This window comes from Filicampus tigris, chromosome 2 (genome assembly GCF_054856515.1).
Source record: "Filicampus tigris isolate MCC_2025a chromosome 2, RoL_Ftig_1.0, whole genome shotgun sequence".
NCBI classification, from domain to species: domain Eukaryota; kingdom Metazoa; phylum Chordata; class Actinopteri; order Syngnathiformes; family Syngnathidae; genus Filicampus; species Filicampus tigris.
Window position 1 is genome coordinate 6,132,746 of NC_141218.1, and position 18,674 is coordinate 6,151,419.

An 18,674-nucleotide genomic window follows, 5' to 3' on the forward strand; every position below is an offset into this window, starting at 1 on the left:
GTCTCAAAGTGCGCCGTTGTCCTGTGAAGTGAGCATCTGACGCTTGGCTTCACAACGGTCAGGCACGGAGAGGACACCTCAATGTGCCTCCGCCATATGCCACACTCCCTCGAGGGTGTGCGGAGGGGGAGGGAGGAGGTCCAACTACTGATGTACTTTTTTTTCTGAGTGGACAGTAAATGTAATGTCATCCACTATATGTAAAAAAAAAAAAATGTGACACTACAGTAAGTGGCTTGAAGGAAGCAACGAAAGACTCGCCATTGTCACATAAAATGGCATGCTCAACATTTTAAATACCTCTATGAATTATTGCTAAGCATCATTGAGTCTCTACAATGGTGATGTATAAATACAAGCTATTATCATCACTTTGATTATGTTGTCCATAAATGTACGATATGTACTTTTTCTGAGGATGTCTGACAAAGTTAATGGCCCGAAAGCTAAGACATTGAGCATTTGGTTTTCGTGATTAATCCGTTCTACAAAATCCGACTAAAACCCATTTATGCCAAAACCAAAGCAACATTTCCCATAGGAGATGAAGTAAATACAACTAATTTGTTACAAACACACAAAAATCTGAACAAAAAACACGTTAAAGAAAATGTATATACAAACCAGTTTGAAATAAAAATGAATGACGAGTGGCTAAAGGAACATTTAACATCGCTTTTGCCTTTCCTGAAAACTCTCGATGGTGTATGCCACATGAAGGGGAGAGAGGCGAGACATTCTTTCTTGAATTCCATCATGTTTCTTGCCTTCTTTATCAAATGGTCGCTACTCCGAACTTGCTGTTGTATTGTGTCGAGAGAGTTCAACAGAGGGGAAGGCTTACGCCACAATGCGAGCTTTTATGAAAAGGCTCAAGGCAATAACAAGCCTTCCGGTCTGCTCCGCAAGTCACCACTCAAGTGACAAGCCATACTGTCACATTGGACCAGCCTGGACACATCCACTCAACTAAAGAGCACAGCTAAAAGACAACAAGCATTACCAAGGCTAATAAACACAGCCACAGGACTGCAATGGGTATTTTTCAGCATTTTCCCAGGGCCCAGATGGAGACTTGAAAGGCTCACAGATGAATTAAAAAGAAAAAAGCTGAATAAATCATCTTCCATGTTTCCACTCCTGAGCATTACAAAGCGCAGCATCTACTTTTAGACTTCAAGCTCTATAATGCTATTTGCTTAGCGGCGTAAGCCAGCGACCGCTCCCTCGTGCTCACTCGGCTCCCGTTTGACTACCGAGCAGCCAGAAACGTGTAATAAGCTCACTGACATCCTGTTTCCGTGCACAAAAAGACTCATGATAAATACTTTTAATGGCCCCCTGCAGAACTGGAGTGAAATAGATCTGCCTACGTGGATCCTGATTTCTCAATGCAGAACCCTAGTATAGAGCCAAATGAGGAGGTATTACATTGCACTGGCATCAGGGCCCACAAACTTTTGGCATGAGCATTACTGCCACTTGCAGGATTGGAGTGGAATCGCAAAAAATGCAAATCCTACAAATCCTGATTTTTCAGTTTGGAACACTGTTAAAGTACCGGACGAGGAATGTTAGTGCACTATCTGGGCTGTAGCAGAGCTGTGAAAAAACAAGCCCACCACCTTGTAATGCGCATTACCACCACCTACCGGACTGGAGTGGAACAGCATTACCTGTGCAAATAAGGAATTCTTATTTTTCTTTGGAAACCCTGTTGACGAGTGAGGAGGCGTTACAGTCGACTTTCAACGGGGCCATGCCAGGTCATTGGAGAAAAAAAAAAAAAAATCCCCACCACTTTCTAATGGGCACTTCCATCCCTTACAGATCCGGAAAAAGGCTGACAACCTGGTAATGAGCATCAGTGCCACCTACAGGACCGGAGTGGATTCAGCATGTTTTTTTTTTTTTTCTGTCAAGACGGACATGTTCGGCCTTGGCAGAGGTCGGCCTCGTTAGTGCCCGTCTGAATACACTGAGGATTGTTGACCTTGCAAGTATAGATCAGCTGATTGTCGTATGTTTCAAGTCTCTTAATGGACACAGCGGACGTGAACCTGCAGTGTTACACACACACACACACACACACCCACACACACACACACACACGCACACACGCACACACCCACAGTGTGCACAAACACACACACATGAGTGTGCCCAGTGTGATGTTTGACAGATTGCTCCCTCTCCCGCTAGGCTCACAGTAAACGTCCATCTGGCGGCCTCCCAGGGGCACTTATTATTCTCAGCCAGCCAGGGGTTTTCTCTTTTCCCGAGCAGTCAAGTCAGTCAAGTTGAGCCCGTACAGCCGCAGCCGCTTTTTCAATTACCCGACCAACACGGACCGCCCCGAAGAAAGAAAAAGTTCCGTTATTTAAGACCCAGACGAAACACGGAAGTCGAGGTATGCCAATTTCCTCATTTGTTCACTGCACTTTTTCCCACACCGGGGCCGAAATGATAGATTGGCCACCCCCGCCCTCTCTTGAACAGATGCTCCGAGCCTTGAAGCGTCCCTGAGAGGTCCTGCAGTCCTGTCCTGGGCTGGCCCGGCCCGGCCTGGCCCACGGCCATGCTGCAAGCCTGAGTCAATGACAGTCGCTTGCACTTATCCTCCATCATTTCTCCTCCGGCAGCGACCACGTACCACCCCAAAACTTTTTTGTCTTTTTTTTTTTTTTTTTGTCTCTTTTAGACGTGATCTGTCTACCAAACTTATGAAGCATCAATATTATTATTTTTGTTCAGAAATGAAAATAACATTTGACAAATGAAAAATGTGATTGATTGCTGGAAAAAAAAAAAAAAACTATTTTTTTTCCCAAGGGAACAATTGTAGTTTTAAAATTGTACAGGATTTTGGGGGCGGAAAAAATACATTCAATTCCAATCTCAGCAAAGCAATAAAAAATAAAGTTGTAGTCAAGTCAATTATATTTATATAGCCCTTAGTCACAGAAACGTTTCAAAGGGCTTCACATGCCTACAGTTGACAATATTAAGGAAATCCCCTGATCTTAACCCCCCAATGTGTGTGATTTTTTCCCCCAAATTAACACAGGTATGAATTAATTTGCTACTTCAGCAGGTTTTATCTTAATTTAGTATACGTTTTAAGCAAAGGATGGGCGAGCACCGATAGCAGGTATCTTATTTTAAGTTATCATACTCACGGAGGCTGCTGATACCAGCCACTGATACTTAAGGTAAATTAAAAAAAAATCTGATATCAATTAAGTTCTCCTTGGCCATGGTTGGCTCTATACTGCGGCACTTTGTCACATTAGCGAATTATCATCTGCGTCAGAAAGCAAGGTCATTTTACATATCAAAAGTACTAGAGGTGAAGAGTAAATACTCTTACTGGTATCGAACATCCGTAGTTATAATAAGTTGAAATTTTAGAACTTATTTTATTTAGAAAACAATACATTAAATTAAATTTGCAATTTTAGCTCTCAACACATTACTGCCATGGACGTATGAATTTGTTTTTTGCAGTCCAACCATTCAATCCCAGGAATTTATTTATATTTTTTCTATTTTTTTTCAAACATGAGGGTAAAAGAGGGTCTGAAAATGTCTGGCAGTGAATGAGTTAAAAATCAAAAGTGTCACAACAAAATAAAATTCTAATTTGCTTCATTTCATTTCTAAAATGGGTCAATTTGCCCCTGAACGCTTGTTGTCTCAACAATCTGGGCTACAAGGCGCTCATTTGAATACAATTCAAATCGAGATGCATGTCGGAATGTTGACGCCGCTCGGAGCAGCTCAACCCTGCGCATCTGAGTCTTCCTCCATATTTATGCAATGCCTCCCAAAGACGCATGACACACATGCACTCCTGAGTACAATGAAAAATGAAATGCCTCTTACCTAGTATGGAATAGTCGGTCACATCTGCAAGAGAGAGAGAGAGAGAGAGAGAGAGAGAGAGAGAGAGAGAGAGAGAGAGAGAGAGAGAAAGAAATGTCAGCAAGTTGCATGTACAGAAAAGTTCCACGTGAAAAATGATGGTGTCCCACTATTGCGAACACTGCTGGTTAAGAATAGCCCCCTTCAACACGGGTGGTGTATCATTTATTAATAGAGAGGACATGAAACGTCTTCCATGGCGTCCCCCGAGATACAAAGTTTGCACAACTTGCATTAATATTTGTCGAGTTATTTGAGGGGGAAGCTCATTTATTCCACAAAAAGTCCTCTTTCTTAGTTTAGTTAACACACCCACACACACACGACATAGTTCCACACTTCACATTGCAGGGCACTGGATCATCACTTGGTGTCATTGTGCTAGAATTACATTTTAAAAAATCCCCCAAAATATGAAACGTTTTTTTTTTTGTATTCATTTTAACGAGTAAATGCAAAAACCTGTCTTTCTTGATGTACTCCCGCATTCTCACTGCTTGTTGGCTAGGCATCCTATTGACATCACAGTGACATCAGAATGACATCACTTGCACAACCTGCCAGCTGTTCTCCAAATATTTTAGAGCAAATGCGCAAGGAAAGCGGTGGACGTAGCTTCCTGTTCTTCGTACTTAGGTAACATTATCGCACGGCATTCATTTGCATCTTTGCCGCGCACGCAGCGAATCCCCACTGGCCCAAAGGCGGGGGAGAATGTGATTACAATATCTGTTCATTGCGTGCAAACAAATCTATTTTCAGCAGAGTAAAAAGGGATGGGGGAGGTACATGGGGGAGTTTGGTCCTTGCACATTACCATTCAGGTTGGACACACACCCACTGCTAGCATTGTAATGTATCTAAACACAGAGCTCAGCCCACCGCCTTGAAGCTCAGCGCCGGGGAAAATTGGACCCGAGGGAGGTCGGCAGCGGGGACTTATGTCGGACTTCAAGAGGCACGGCAAGCACCTGGGCTTTCAGTAAGACCACCAGCAGCCCTGTTGTTTGGTAGGCTTTGGTAAGAGAAGGACTACGGTCTAAAAAAAAAAAAAAAAAAAAAAAAAAGGAAAATAAGCGGAATAGACCCTTGTGAGGATAAGCGGATTGGATAATGGATGGATGGAAGGCCTCCGTGTTTGTCTCCCTCGGATTATCACTTTGCTGCGTGAGAGACCAAGAATCTATGTATGGGGAAAGCACACAACTTCTAATTAATTTGACTTTGGGAATTGTGATGTGAACAGAACATGTGAACACATCAAAAAGCACCTAACCCTAACCTGTAGCAGACAATATTTCGAGATTTGAAAAATCCTTACATGTGTACCAGGCCTAAAACGCCAAATAGAAAACTTGTAATGCTTCATCCGCCAAGAAGAACCCTCTAAAAGAAAAAGTTGTCCGGTCCACAGGCTTATTGATGTGGGTAAATTTGGAAAGGTGGCCAATCAAGTCAAGTGGAGGTAGACTTAAAAAGCCTAAGTGGATTAAAGCAGTGAGACGACGGGAAAAGGAGACTCTCATGGGAGAATGCAAAGCTCTGGTGGCCTTCGAAAAAACACGGTAAAAAAGATTGGAGATGTGGAAGAGCATTTTTTACCCTCCATCGCCCTCCTGTTTTAAGCAGATAAGCTCCTTCCAAGGGTCTTAGTTATGCCGTGTGGAACCTGCAGCCCGACATGGAAACTTTTGACAAGGCAAAGAAAGGCTGCGAAGTCCATTCCTCGCCTTGTCTTTTCTATATTGACAAGTGGGAGATGGGGAGGTTTAAAGTGGTCAGTGCTATGGGGAGAAAGGAAAAAAGGAAAAAGCTCAGTGTGTACAGCGTGCAGCGCAGAGTTTACATTTGACCAGCCAGTAAGGAGTACATCCAAAAAATGAAAAAATAAAAAAAATAAAAACACAGAGCTTTGTGTATTGATTCAAAGCGGTTGACCATCAGAATGTTTCAGGTGCCAAGGAAAATTGAAATTGATAGAGTGCCAAAAAAGAAAATTAGCTGATTTCAAATATTGCTGTATCACATAGAGTAAGCGGATACAGTACTTTAAAATCAATAGAACCAATCCACGAATACTTGGAGATCGGATGAAAAAGAAAAAAAATGTGTACCGACTGCAACTTCCTCAACCCAAATAGGTCAGGAAAATATCATTGAACTTTGATGTCGGCCATTTTCAGCAGATTTCTTGCGGGAGACATCATCCCTGAATATCTGAATCATGCGACTTGTAGAGCGCTGAAGACAAAAAAAAAAAAAAAAAAAAAAACTTCCTTCCATTTCAACTCAAATTGATTTAAAAATAACTTTCACAACAGCTGCAGTTGTCTGCACAACAATGTGCTGTGCACAAAGAGTTGCTTACAAAAGTCTCATTTTGATGAAACAAAGATACTAAGTCGGCTTTCATGGAAGACTGCAGTAATCGAAGAATCAATAAGAAGGGACTGAAATTTTGAGGATTATTGATAGTCTATTAGTTGCCAATTCATTGTTGCAACTCTAATAATAATAAATCAATCAATCTATCTATCTATATATATATATTAGACCGCGTTGTGTCAGATATGATGAAAAATCAATATGGCACTTGCATTGACAGAGCCTAATATGTGACGGTTTTGGCAATGATCAAGACCAACAGTAAACCTCACAGGACATCGCACACCAAATCCTATGTTGCTGGCTCAACAACCACTGCTAACTCCTACTGGTTTATTTATGTCAGACCATCTGGGTTTGCACATTTTTCTTTTTCCAAGAGGAAAGAGAGAATTTGCTTATTTGCAAACCAAAAGTGACAGTGCTGGATGGAAGCGACACGGAATGTTGATCATTTTATTTCATGACAAGAAAGGCATCGATTTCTCAAGTCACAATTTCACCTGCTCGCCGGTGTGGAATGTGGACAGCTGTTATTACAGTGCCACATAAAGCAACAAAAATGGCCAGGGAGCTGAAAAAGGAGAGTACCGGGCGAAGGAAGGTGTGAAGCAGACGTTGGCGAGGACAGAACGAGAGGAATACTGTAAGTGATACAGGAAGAGAGCCACAGAGCGCTTGCATCCTTCCATCTGAGCTGCGAGGAATTAGTGAGGCTCTGACAGAGGCTACAGATGGCCTGGGATCACACAGACTGCAGCGGGAAGTTTGCACTAGTCAAACAAGGCGCCAGATCGCCTACAAAACTTTGGGCACGTCAAATTCCATACCGTATACGTACTCACAAAAGTTTGGGGATATTTGGGGATGAACCAAAAATGGAAAATAACCTTTTCGGAAAAGCTTATCCCTATATGCCAAACATGTTGCATATGATACTTGAAATTGTTGAGGGTTCAGCATCATTTTGTTTCTCTTGGAAAGCCGGATGTGTACTATGAAGTATAATACACGCACTGCACAGATATTCTACAAGAGGGCAGTAATTCTCAAATTACAGATTCTGTGTTTAAACAAACCAAATAACTTTATCTCAAGAAAGTCTCAATGCAAGATAATGCAACGTGCTAAGAAAACTAGCATTGATTGAGCTACCCTGGAGTGGTTACAAACCTTTAAACGACTGATTTGAAGTATGAGAATAACTTGGACGGATTTAACTTGTAAATCAAAGTACCACTATATATGTTCTGGTAAAACTGGGTTTAAAATGTTTGTTTAAAAATCAGCTTGAAACAACAGGTATCTAAGGTCAGTTTACGGTTAATGTGTCACCAAGAATGGCCAAAGCTGGACATATATTTTAGGTTCATTGGTGGAAACTTTTTGTGAGTGTATATCGCTCGCTTGTTTGTAGATCTTTCTATCACAGTGACTTTGGAGCACAGTGGCGGGTTTTAAAAAAAAAAAAAAAAAAAAAATGGATCAGACAGCCTTCAGAGGGTGTTGGAGCGCGGAATGTTGAAGAGCCGTTTGTTCTTCAGCAGATGTTCTCGCTTGTCACTGCATCTGCCTCTAGTTTGCCATCATGCCATATTGCTCTGTTAACTGTTCAAGAAAGCAAAATACCCATCCTCAGGCATCATCTCAATGATTCTCAATGCTTCTGGACTTCGGGGTGGAGTTCAAACGGATCAAGCTGGTGTCGTCACTGCTGTTGTTTAGGCCTTCGTTGCTGTTCTCGAAGGTGTTGTCATTGCATTTATCCCGTCAATAGTCGTTAACTCATTCACTGCCATTGACGGATGTACTTGTCTTTTCACAGTCCAGCCATTCAATCCCAGGAATTTATTTATATATACATTTAATTGTTTCAAACGTTAGGGTAAAAGACTGTCTGACAATGTCTGGCGGTGAATGAGTTAAAATTGTAGTAAATTGTAGTAAATGACGATGTTGCTAAGGTTGTTTTCACAGCAGTAGTTGCCTCGGTTGGTTGGGATGATTTGGTTGCTGTTTTCACTGCCGGCGATGTCTCTGTGCAATTGCAGATCACTTTGGTTTACGCAGACCACATCATCTATTTTCATTGCTCCAAAGGACAATCCAGCAAAATACTCCCAGCCTTGCGCTACTACGAAGGTCTTATTACTTGAGTCGAGACATGCTAAAAAATGACGACACATCACACTCTCCTCTAGTTCTAAACCCAGTTTTATCCATCTGTTCCTATGTTTCTTCACAAGTTATTTTGAACAAAAGACAGACTTCTGGGACTCATTCCTGCAGACCTTGATCGCGATCACAGGCAAGCAATATCAGACACTACTGGATTGCCACCCCGGGTTCAGCTTTGTCAAGCATCGCTGGCCTTGAGTGAAGTTAAATAAGATGTGAAAATTGGCAGGCCAATGTGTATATGTGAAAAGCCTGGAGACACGAGGCAACCCATGGGGCCCACCAAAAAAAAAAAAAAAAAAAAAAAAAAAAAAAGGAGGAACGCGATAAGAGATGTCGCTCCAAGCTTTACAGAAATAATGACATTTGACACTCTCTGCACTCTCTGTCTGAAAATTAACTTCTTAAATATTAGCTTCAGAAAACCACAGGACTCTATTATAAATTCTAAGGAGTTTTTTTAAATACTCAAATAGATAATTGGGCATGATGAGTAAACAGCGCGGCTGTGAGACACACGCAGGCTTGATATTGCTTTTTAATCCCCCCTCGGCGCGCCGAGCTCGCTCGGAGAACATTCCGACCAGTGCAAACTCGACCAGGTGCAGCCATTACAGCAGGACAGATGGATTGGCACAAGTGGCGCTCGGTTTTCCCTCCATATGTGGGCTGATCATTAATTACAAACATTCACCTTCCGGAGACGGTCTGTCATTCCGATGGAGCTAAACGAGAACAACCAACCACTGTGATGTGGGGTGCGGCATGCGTCTATTTCCGTGTAATATAGTGAACAGAAGCTCTGCTGTCACGTGTATGTTTGTGGGGACTCCTTTTAATATCGCCAGTACGACTTCTTTGAAAATGAATTAAAATACTTCGACCCCGCCGCCATCTGTGCACTCGGCAAGGCCAGCAGCTGGGGGAATGCGGGAAGATGAAAATTCCGACACGGGCAGAAACATGCGGGCAAGCCCCCAGACACAGAGGAGCCACTGATATGCCAGCTTTGAACTTTATTTCTCATGCAAAGATTCAAAATGAGATTCTGGGATAATGTTCAAGATGGGATTGCGCTCTGGTTAAAATTTGGGAGACAAACAGAAAGGATTACGTCTGCATAACCAGACCCCCCCCCCCAAAAAAATGGATAACCCCTTCGAGGTCTAATTAAAATGCTACAAACATTATTTTGTGTCAAGCGTGAATGTAATTACCACTGGAAAAACAAACACTTGACAAGAACTGAAGAGTGCTGGATTGTAATGGTGATAAACCAGACACTTTTGCAATCCCGACGAAGAACAGAATTTTGTGTTTCATAGCGAGACGGCTAATGCCAAAAATGGCAGCTTCAAATTAAATTGTGAACTTCTTCTGTTCTTTCAGGCATGGGCTCCTTCAAATTTTTAGGGTTTTACACAAGATTGACATGCCTTCCAAACTTCAGGGTACAAATAAAAACTGGCATCCGGGGCTGAATTTTCCAAACGTTCCAGGGGATCAGAAAACACTTGGCTCTTGGGGCAAGGGCTCTGCGCAGGGTTTTATCTTGGTGGACACAAATGATTTAAGTGGTCCAAAAAATGACGCCCCAAAACAGCCTCAATAGCGCCACCTGGAAAGTTGAAAAAAAAAACAATGAGTCCTAGTTTCATCAATCAATATGAAATTGGGCGGACATGTCTATCACATCCGGATGCATGGAAAAGTCTCAAGCAACCATGTCTGAAAGGAAGTCAGCCATTTTGGTTTGAAGCAGACATTTTGGGCAAATTCCGGGGCTTGTACTTTGACAAGCTTCGACAAGAGAATTTGGGCAAATTAGCCCCAATCGGCAGCAGCTATCGAAATAGATAGATGCTCCATCATCTAAAAACATTTGATGTGAACGCTTGCAGCTTGAATTCTGTTTCGACCAAATTAAAATACGCTCAAGGGCCGCATGTTCCCCATCCTTGCGCTATACACCAATCGTGTTATAGCTGAACCTGAATATGAGGTTTGTGATTAAAAAAATAAACATGTCTTGATGTTTTTGCACAGTTTAATCATTTCCAAGAGTGCAGTCTGATACGAGAGGTGAATTAATCGCCGCACATTTGGAAGCGTTTTGCCTCCCGACTCGACACTTGCTTTGATTTGCGGCCGCCACCGCCGACAATCAGCACACTTGATTAACATTGACGCTGGCACTCGTCTGCGGCGACTGTCATCTAGCTGCCATTTTTTCCGCTGGTGACAATAAAGCAATATCAGCTGCAATGTTTATGCCCTGTAATCACTTTGCCCGCCACCTGATCTGCTCTTCATCAACTCAGCACGTTAAGAGTTGGAAATATGGCGCCATGTATTATGCATTAGTGATAATCTCCCTGAGGAAACACACACACACACACACCCACTCACACACACACACTACTGTAAACGCAAGAGTGTGTGCATCCTCTCGTTGCCTTTTCTTGACACTTCCACACATGTCAGCGCACACACTTCAACAGATGCCTGAAAGGATTCAGAGTGGTTGAGGGCTGTAATGGAGGCGAGGCTGCACTTGGGTGAATCAACACCTCGTCAGCGGTCACAAATTCCGCGTTTTTGGTGTCCTAGCTATCTTCTACCTAACCGACCTACTTTCTCTTGCGGAAAAATCTTCCATACATGTTATATGGATGTTTTGTGAGATTATATTATCATAGCCGTATGTATATGGACAATTATTTGTACGCTGTGTTTTTTAGATTTTGGTGTTAGTTCCTGTGAAGCCCTTTGGGAATTTTGTAATTAGGGGGTTTCAAATGAATTGAATTGAATCACACGGGGACTCGAGTGTTCGTAAACAAGTCGGCCATCTGCGGGGAGCCAAGGTAACCTAAGAGTCTTAATTAAAGCCATTGATTGGTTACATAAGCGCATAGAAGCAGTGGACATTACCTCCTTGCTAATGACCCCCCGCATGCTCCCTAATTAGCAAATAGTAGCAAACAATCAGCAAGCTGGTTTAACTCTTGCACCTGATTAGCCGTTTGCCCCCAGTTATAGAATCACAGCGTATTCTATCCCGGATAATCTATCTACAGAATCTACAATATACAGTATCCATAGTATACTGTCATTTTACCTTGTACCTTCTGCATGCACTCTGATAAAGGATGGGCAACTTAAATAATGGAGATGCCAGTTTTTCAGTGCTACTGGGGGGCCACAGAGGACCACAAACCTTCTAAACAGATGTATCACAAAAATGCTATTGTAAATGTGGACAAAATACATGCATTCGTGCAAATTATGTGTTCTTAATATATTTCATTTTTAATATAATACATTTTTCAATGCATGTATAAAAGATCAACTGTCATAACATAACAACAAAGGCTTTGAAGCAATCATAAAATACCCACCAGGACTCTCTTGGATAAAAAACGACAATTCAAGGATTGCACAAAACGGCTGAACAAAAGAAACCAACATTAAGTGCAAGAACTGTTTTTTGGTTGTTGTTTTTTTTTTTTTTTTCCACAAAAATCAATTCACTCAAAATTGTAATATTATTGAGGTACTATGTTTGTTCTGCCTATCATTCTAGAGCCACAAAAAATAGGCCTACTATGTTGTAGTATAGGGCAGTAAAAGACCCGGTGTAAACACAAAGGTCTGCCATGTTTACCAGCATTTTTTGAAGAAGTAGTTAGGTTTACAAAATTAAATAAAATTGGGGGGAGGAGCAGTAATCAGTAGTGTGGTGCTCGAGTGCCACCAGTTGCCCATCCCTGCTGTAGATATATACTGAAGATGCTGTAGCTATTGTGTGTCAATTTATCGTGGTGCCTCAAGAGGAGAGTTTAAATTATTTACTCTTGCAACTCATAACACTTGTACTTTATCATCTTTCCCCACTGAAATGAATGGAAATGCCATTAATCCATTCCAGCCTCCATTCAAAAAATACAAATATTTTTCAATGTTTTTTAATTCAAAACACAGTACTTACACTGTAGATTGCCTTGATTTCTATTGTTGTTTTTTAAGTATTATTATTTTTATTTTATTTTTTTTTTATTTCGATTGAGAATGGCATGATCCAGCCGTAATCCAGTGACTGTGTACACAGCAGAAGGCGACTTAAACACTCAGCAGTCTCTCAGGACGGAGGGCGGGGGCGGCAGCGGCGGCACCCTGGCAGTCAGTTGGCAGAGCTTTAAGACTTTACGGCAAGTAACGGGAAAAATGTGTGGGGAAAAAAAAAAAAAAAAAAACTATGATCACAGGCGATGAAATCTGGCGGACAAAGGTCAAGAGGATTGTGGCGGTGCGCCGTGAAATGATAAAGCAGTCATGAAAATTCATTGGCAAGGACGTGCAGTTGTTTTCTCACAGCGGAGACTTTGGGAGCGGAATACAAAGGCAGAACGTTTATGACACAAAAGGAATGTTGCAAGGTTATGCAGGGGCCTTATGCATATACATTAGTTCATACGTTGTCGGAGAAATTAAGTACAATGTGTGCTCGCTGTCTCCAGGTGGAAAAAGATGGCCTCTAGTTGAAGGAGGTGTTTATTTGTGGATGGATGATGACGACTGTATACTGTACAATGGTCATCCTTATAATGATAATGGACAGCATCTATTTGAAGGAGGCATTTATTTTTCAGTGCATGACGTATTTGAGTAAAGCATGTATCAGGAGAAACGCACCATATTTAAAACCAATCGCGATAAATGACGGCGTATAATGGAAGAAGGCGTTGTCCTCAAATCAAGTCCCCAAATGTAGGTGCACCTTTTTTAAATACGACATAACTATTTATGGCTAATCATTTTAGTTACAGTTCCCCAGTTTGAGATTGTTAGAGGAGCCCGACACACTTGCATTTTGGACATTTTGACGAATAGAACGTTAACTTCCTATCTCCTAAAGGGAGGAGAATACTCCCCCACCAAGTAAAGACAATTCAACTAACTTTGCAGAGTCACATTGGTACATGCTGCGTTGAAACACAATGCATGCTTCAGTCACCGGTGACCATTTTGGCTTATTAGCAGGTCGAGCCACAGAATGCTGTTTGATTGTGGAAAAAGTCGCCCACAGCGGACAACACAATGCTTCATCACTCATGTGTAAGGGAGGGGGTGGGGGGAGCAAGTAAAGCAACCATGGAAAAAAAAAAATACACCAAATGTGCATCAGGGCTGAGCTGTGTGCTAAGCTGAAATTCTTTGCCACTACCTAGGTGGCCATGTAATGCCAATCACGGAGCTAGTAAAGATGGAGAAGCAAGAAGCACTGACTCAAACTGGGACTGTAGCAACTCAGCCAGAATAAACCTATTACAATTAAAATATGTATCAGATAACCATCAGAAAGTACCATGCTAAGAAGAATACAATCCACTTTATTTTGTTTTTTTTCAATGAATTCAATTTTCTGACATTCCTTACACCCAAAGGAAAAAAAAAAAGACAGTCCTCTCATCTTAGGCACCCCCGTCGGGCGAATTAACATAAGGACTCATTGCGATGTGAACTGTGAGAGGCTGTATCACGTTCAGAGGCTCGTCATACAATATGTTGTACCATATCACTTTTTTTGATCCATAAAAAGATGAAGTGTCAGTCTAGGAAGACGCAGGTTGCTCCAGAAAGAGGACATGGATGAGATTAAAGGCGAAAAAATTGAGATACAGTATATTGAAAGGTGGTGCTCACTCCCATTCATTTGAATTTAACTGGCACGGTACGTACGCCGCTCGCATTAATTTTTTTTTACCACAAGCGTCACTATTTTATCCACAGGTACATTCATTCATTCATTCATTATCCATACCGCTTATCCTCACAAGGGTCGCGGGCGTGCTGGAGCCTATCCCAGCTGTCTTCGGGCAGTAGGCGGGGGACACCCTGAATTGGTTGCCAGCCAATCGCAGGGCACACAGAGACAAACATCCGCACTCACAATCACACCTAGGGGCAATTTTAGACAGTCCAATCAACTTACCATGCATGTTTTTGGAATGTGGGAGGAAACCGGAGTACCCGGAGGAAACCCACGCAGGCACGGGGAGAACATGCAAACTCCACACAGGGAGGCCGGAGCCGGGATCGAACCCACGACCTCTGAACTGTGAGGCGGACGTGCCACGGGTACATATGAAATTATAAATTTGGTTAAGTATTTTTGTAAAACCAAATAATAAATAATAAAACAATGTGTACTGTACGCTGTCTATCACTTGGAGGCACATGGTGGCTGGCTGTGTCCCGCTCTCTTATAACCCGGCAATGGATTTTTGGGACAAGTACGCGGCGGCCTTTAGGTCATCCTCCATGAACCAGGGAGTAGCCTGCTACCGCATTTCTTTCTTTTCATTTTGTTTGGGTACAGAATAATCACCCAAAGCAAGATGTCTTTACTCGCTCGCTGAGCCAAACTTTCCCCATTTTGTCCCTCCAGCAGCGTGTCCTCGTTGGCTGCCACTCATTCACTCCATGGTGTAAGTCGCTCTGCTGGCAGGCGGCCACCGACGTTGCCTGCTATTTGACTGTGTGGTAATTGTTGTTGGGGAGAAAAGACTTGCCATTGACGGGATTCCAACAAAATGAGAGCATGCGTGGCTTAGCAGCTAAATGAACATGTCGGATGTGTTTAAACAAATGGATTACAACATCTGTACACACTTGGATGGTTCAGCACCTTCCAGACTGGGAGTGTGAATAAGCGATCCTCGAGACATTAACAACAATACGTCATAATTGCACTTCAACCCCATCATTTTGCATAACGTTTAGAGTACTGGGTCATCTACTTTCGTGGACTATCCAGCGTTCTCCCACGATATTGAGGTTCAACTCCTGCGGCCCCACTACATCACTGATATTTTGGGGGGAGCGCATCGACATGTCCATTGTGGAAATCCCTGCTATACAGCAGAAATCGTCAGTTAACTCATTCATTGACGTCTGACTGTCATTGATAACATTTACTTGTCTTTCCACAGTCCAGCCATTCAATCCCAGGAATTTATTTATATTTTTTTTCCATTTTTTTCAAACGTTAGGGTAAAAGAGGGTCTGAACATGTCTGGCAGTGAATGAGCTAATAAATATATATATATATGTTTTGTTTTTTTACAGAATACTACTTTACAGAAATGCCCTCACATGTGATAAAGCACAGCCACAGTCACCAGTGTAATATTCAGCGTCTGCGAGTACAATGAAGTATAAACACATCACTAAACACAGAAGCTGCTGTTCAAGAACTCATGCCTAATAAGACGCAGGAAGTCTGACATTTTGGTGAGAGCGGCCATTTGAGGGCAGTGCTGGCCACCGATCGTGGAGTTGTCCAACGGATTTTGTCCGACTGCTACCAAATTTGAAGCACATATACTAGACGGATGGGCGACACGTTTAAAAAAACTTTTGATTTTCATCATTGTGTGCGGGCGGAGCATGGCGGTGACGTTTGATGACTCGCTATGAAACACGAAACTCTGATAAGTCAACCCCTTGATGTCAGATCTTGATTAAAAGTCTCGGGTGCGACAAAAGTTATACTCGAAATGGAGTCAAAGGCACCTCTCCCTGGTACAAAAGGTGCAATAACACTTTTTCTGATGCTCCAATTCCCTTCCCTGTGTGGGGGGAGGCAAGAAGGCGTGTTCATCGGCACTCAAGCTAGCTGTATAATGTGAAGGCTGTGCAAGCACTGAAGACGATGGTATTTTCGTATACGCCTTCAAAGGCATCTCAGGATCTTTAATGTTCACGCCGATGACAACAATGAGTGCGCTGCTGTTTTTAATGATGCGCTGCTTCTTTTCAAACTCCTCCCCGCCTTTGTCGCTCTCAAGTGAACACAGGCAGGCACATGAAAACCTGTCAAAAAAGAAAAAAAAAAAAAACAAGTCCAGTCCCATGAACGTCCCCAAGCTGTTCCAGTGAGCAAATGTTTCTCTTGTCTGAGAAACCGTTCCATATGTTTGCAATCATGTAAGCTGCCTCTCACAATTCAATTAGGCTCACCTAGCGCTGACACACATGTACAAAGGTAATATCAATTTCCTGATTATGACCATATGCACGCATGTATTGGGAGCGTGATCCGTACTGACTGGCGACCAATTCAAGGTGTCGTCCGCTTTTTGCCCAAAGTCAGCTGGGACTCTAAACAGAATAAACAGAACAAATGGATGGATGCATGGATAATTGTATTTATTCAATTAATTAACATTGTATTTGGTTAGTTCATTTAGAATCTGGCACCTTTCATGCCGCCAATGAAATATGAAAGAAAGCCCACAAGGCAGGATCACATTTTCATCACCTAATTCATTGGATCAATTCCAATTTCAGTTATTTATTTTACTGACTTTGCATGTGATTATTTTGGGGCACAGAAAAATCCATAAAAATCCAACAGTATGGATGCTGAACTTGCTACGACGAAGACGCCTGGCAATGCAACGGAGCCATTGTCTTTCAAAGTGATGTGATCATTAACAAAACAGCACCCACATCCCAATTACCGAAGCGTCTTTTAAGAAAAGCGTCAGGGGCTGCCCGAGCGCCTTCATGTTTGTCAGTCACTCTCGGGCCACCTCATCCATCTCCTGACACCGCGGCAGACGGAGCAATCCATCAGGGACCTGATGAGACTGTGGAATCTTGAGCGTTTCGCAGCTTGCATGCCAGATGGGCTGATGTACAGTATGGTCATACTACAAAGTTGTGGCAGAGAGAATTAATGGAGCAGAGGTTGTCAACCGAAGTGACTTAAATATTTTTTAAATCTTTTACCTGACTTTAACGAAATAATACATTTGGGGAAAAGTGGCTTTAGGGGTCCAGTGGCTTGTCACTGTTGTGCTTTTGAGCCTTTGATTAGGGATGGGTAGTGATCCAAATGTCCTTAAAGAGAAGTCAATCCAAACGCATTTTTTTCAAGAATATGTTCTATGCAGGCCCACTAGTTGAATCAAGACAATATGATTAATATGAAATATGAGTTAAGCATCAAAATCTGCCCGTTTTTAGCCATTTCAGGTGGCGGCCATTTTGTCACTTCTGTCTACTGATAATGACATCGCACACCCTCAGGGCTCAGATGACGACCAATCACGACTCACATGTTTTCTGAAGCTGAGCTATGGTTGTTTTTTATCTGAGCGAGAGTGTGTGATGTCATTTGCTGTCGACAGAAGTGACAAAATGGCTGCCCCCAGAGAGGGCTAAAAACGGGTGGAATTTGTTGCTTAACTCATATTCCACAAACACCATATTAATCAGAATGCTGTGTTTCAACTAGTGGGCCTGCATAGAACATATTCTTAAAAAAAGATGTGTTGATTTCCCCTTCAGGTATTTTAAAATGCTGGTCCTTTTATCTCACTTGAACAAAAGACTACATTTGGTGAAAAGTGGCTTTTGTGGCTTGTCACTGTCCAGCTTTTACACCATTGATGAGGGAAGGGCATTGGACTAAATGTTCTTAACCAATAAAAATCAATGACTCCATTATGGCAGAATATCCTTCTGTGTGTTCTTAACTTCTCGGCATATAGCTTCTTTGGGATGCAAACACGTGGAGAATCAATCAACGGTACAATCACGCCAGGTCCAAGTTTGGATTCTAAGCGGATGCAACCAAGGCATGCCTTTTTGGAGCCCCATGTTCAACCAGGAGGTATAATTCAGGTTTTGTTGTTATGCACAATTTACTGCCATTCTGTCATGCAACATATTTGGCAGCCTTGCGTTGCAGTAGCAAAGGGTTTTTTATTGACTGGTTGAATCAACGGTATCAAAAAGCGCCTGATGTCAAACGATTCTCCAAGTACTATTTGGTGGAAATGTAGCTTTCCAAGTAGATTTTGCATGGACATTAACAGACCCCTTTGTTGACGCTATTCAAGGCCTGTCTTTGCGTCCATGTGTTGTCTTACTAGCCGTCAGTTGACCCTCTCCAACGCATACTTCTCAAAACAGGATGTCGAAACCTCAAGGGTCCGGACGTTCTTTGCTTTTTTGGCAAAAACAAGTATTGAGCAACACCAGATGTGCTGGCTTTTACACAGCCTCCTCGTTATTAGCGATGCAGTTAAGGGGGAAAAAGAGAGACAGAAATTAGTGTCAGAAAATATTGAGTAAATATTCAGGGCACCCTCCAAACTACACTCTCCACTTTA

The 18,674-nt window shown here is 42.3% G+C and overlaps 1 protein-coding gene across 5 annotated transcripts in view; it reads right to left on the minus strand.

Annotated features, from left to right (window-relative positions):
- The window catches only part of ptprda (protein tyrosine phosphatase receptor type Da), a 254,866-nt gene that overhangs the window by 185,752 nt on the left and 50,440 nt on the right, over positions 1–18,674 (minus strand). For all 5 annotated transcript variants that reach the window (XM_086020965.1, XM_086020955.1, XM_086020992.1 and 2 more), the window contains exon 5: positions 3,886–3,909. The gene's annotated coding sequence lies outside the window, so the exon portion shown is untranslated. The remainder of the gene's footprint in view (positions 1–3,885; positions 3,910–18,674) is intronic.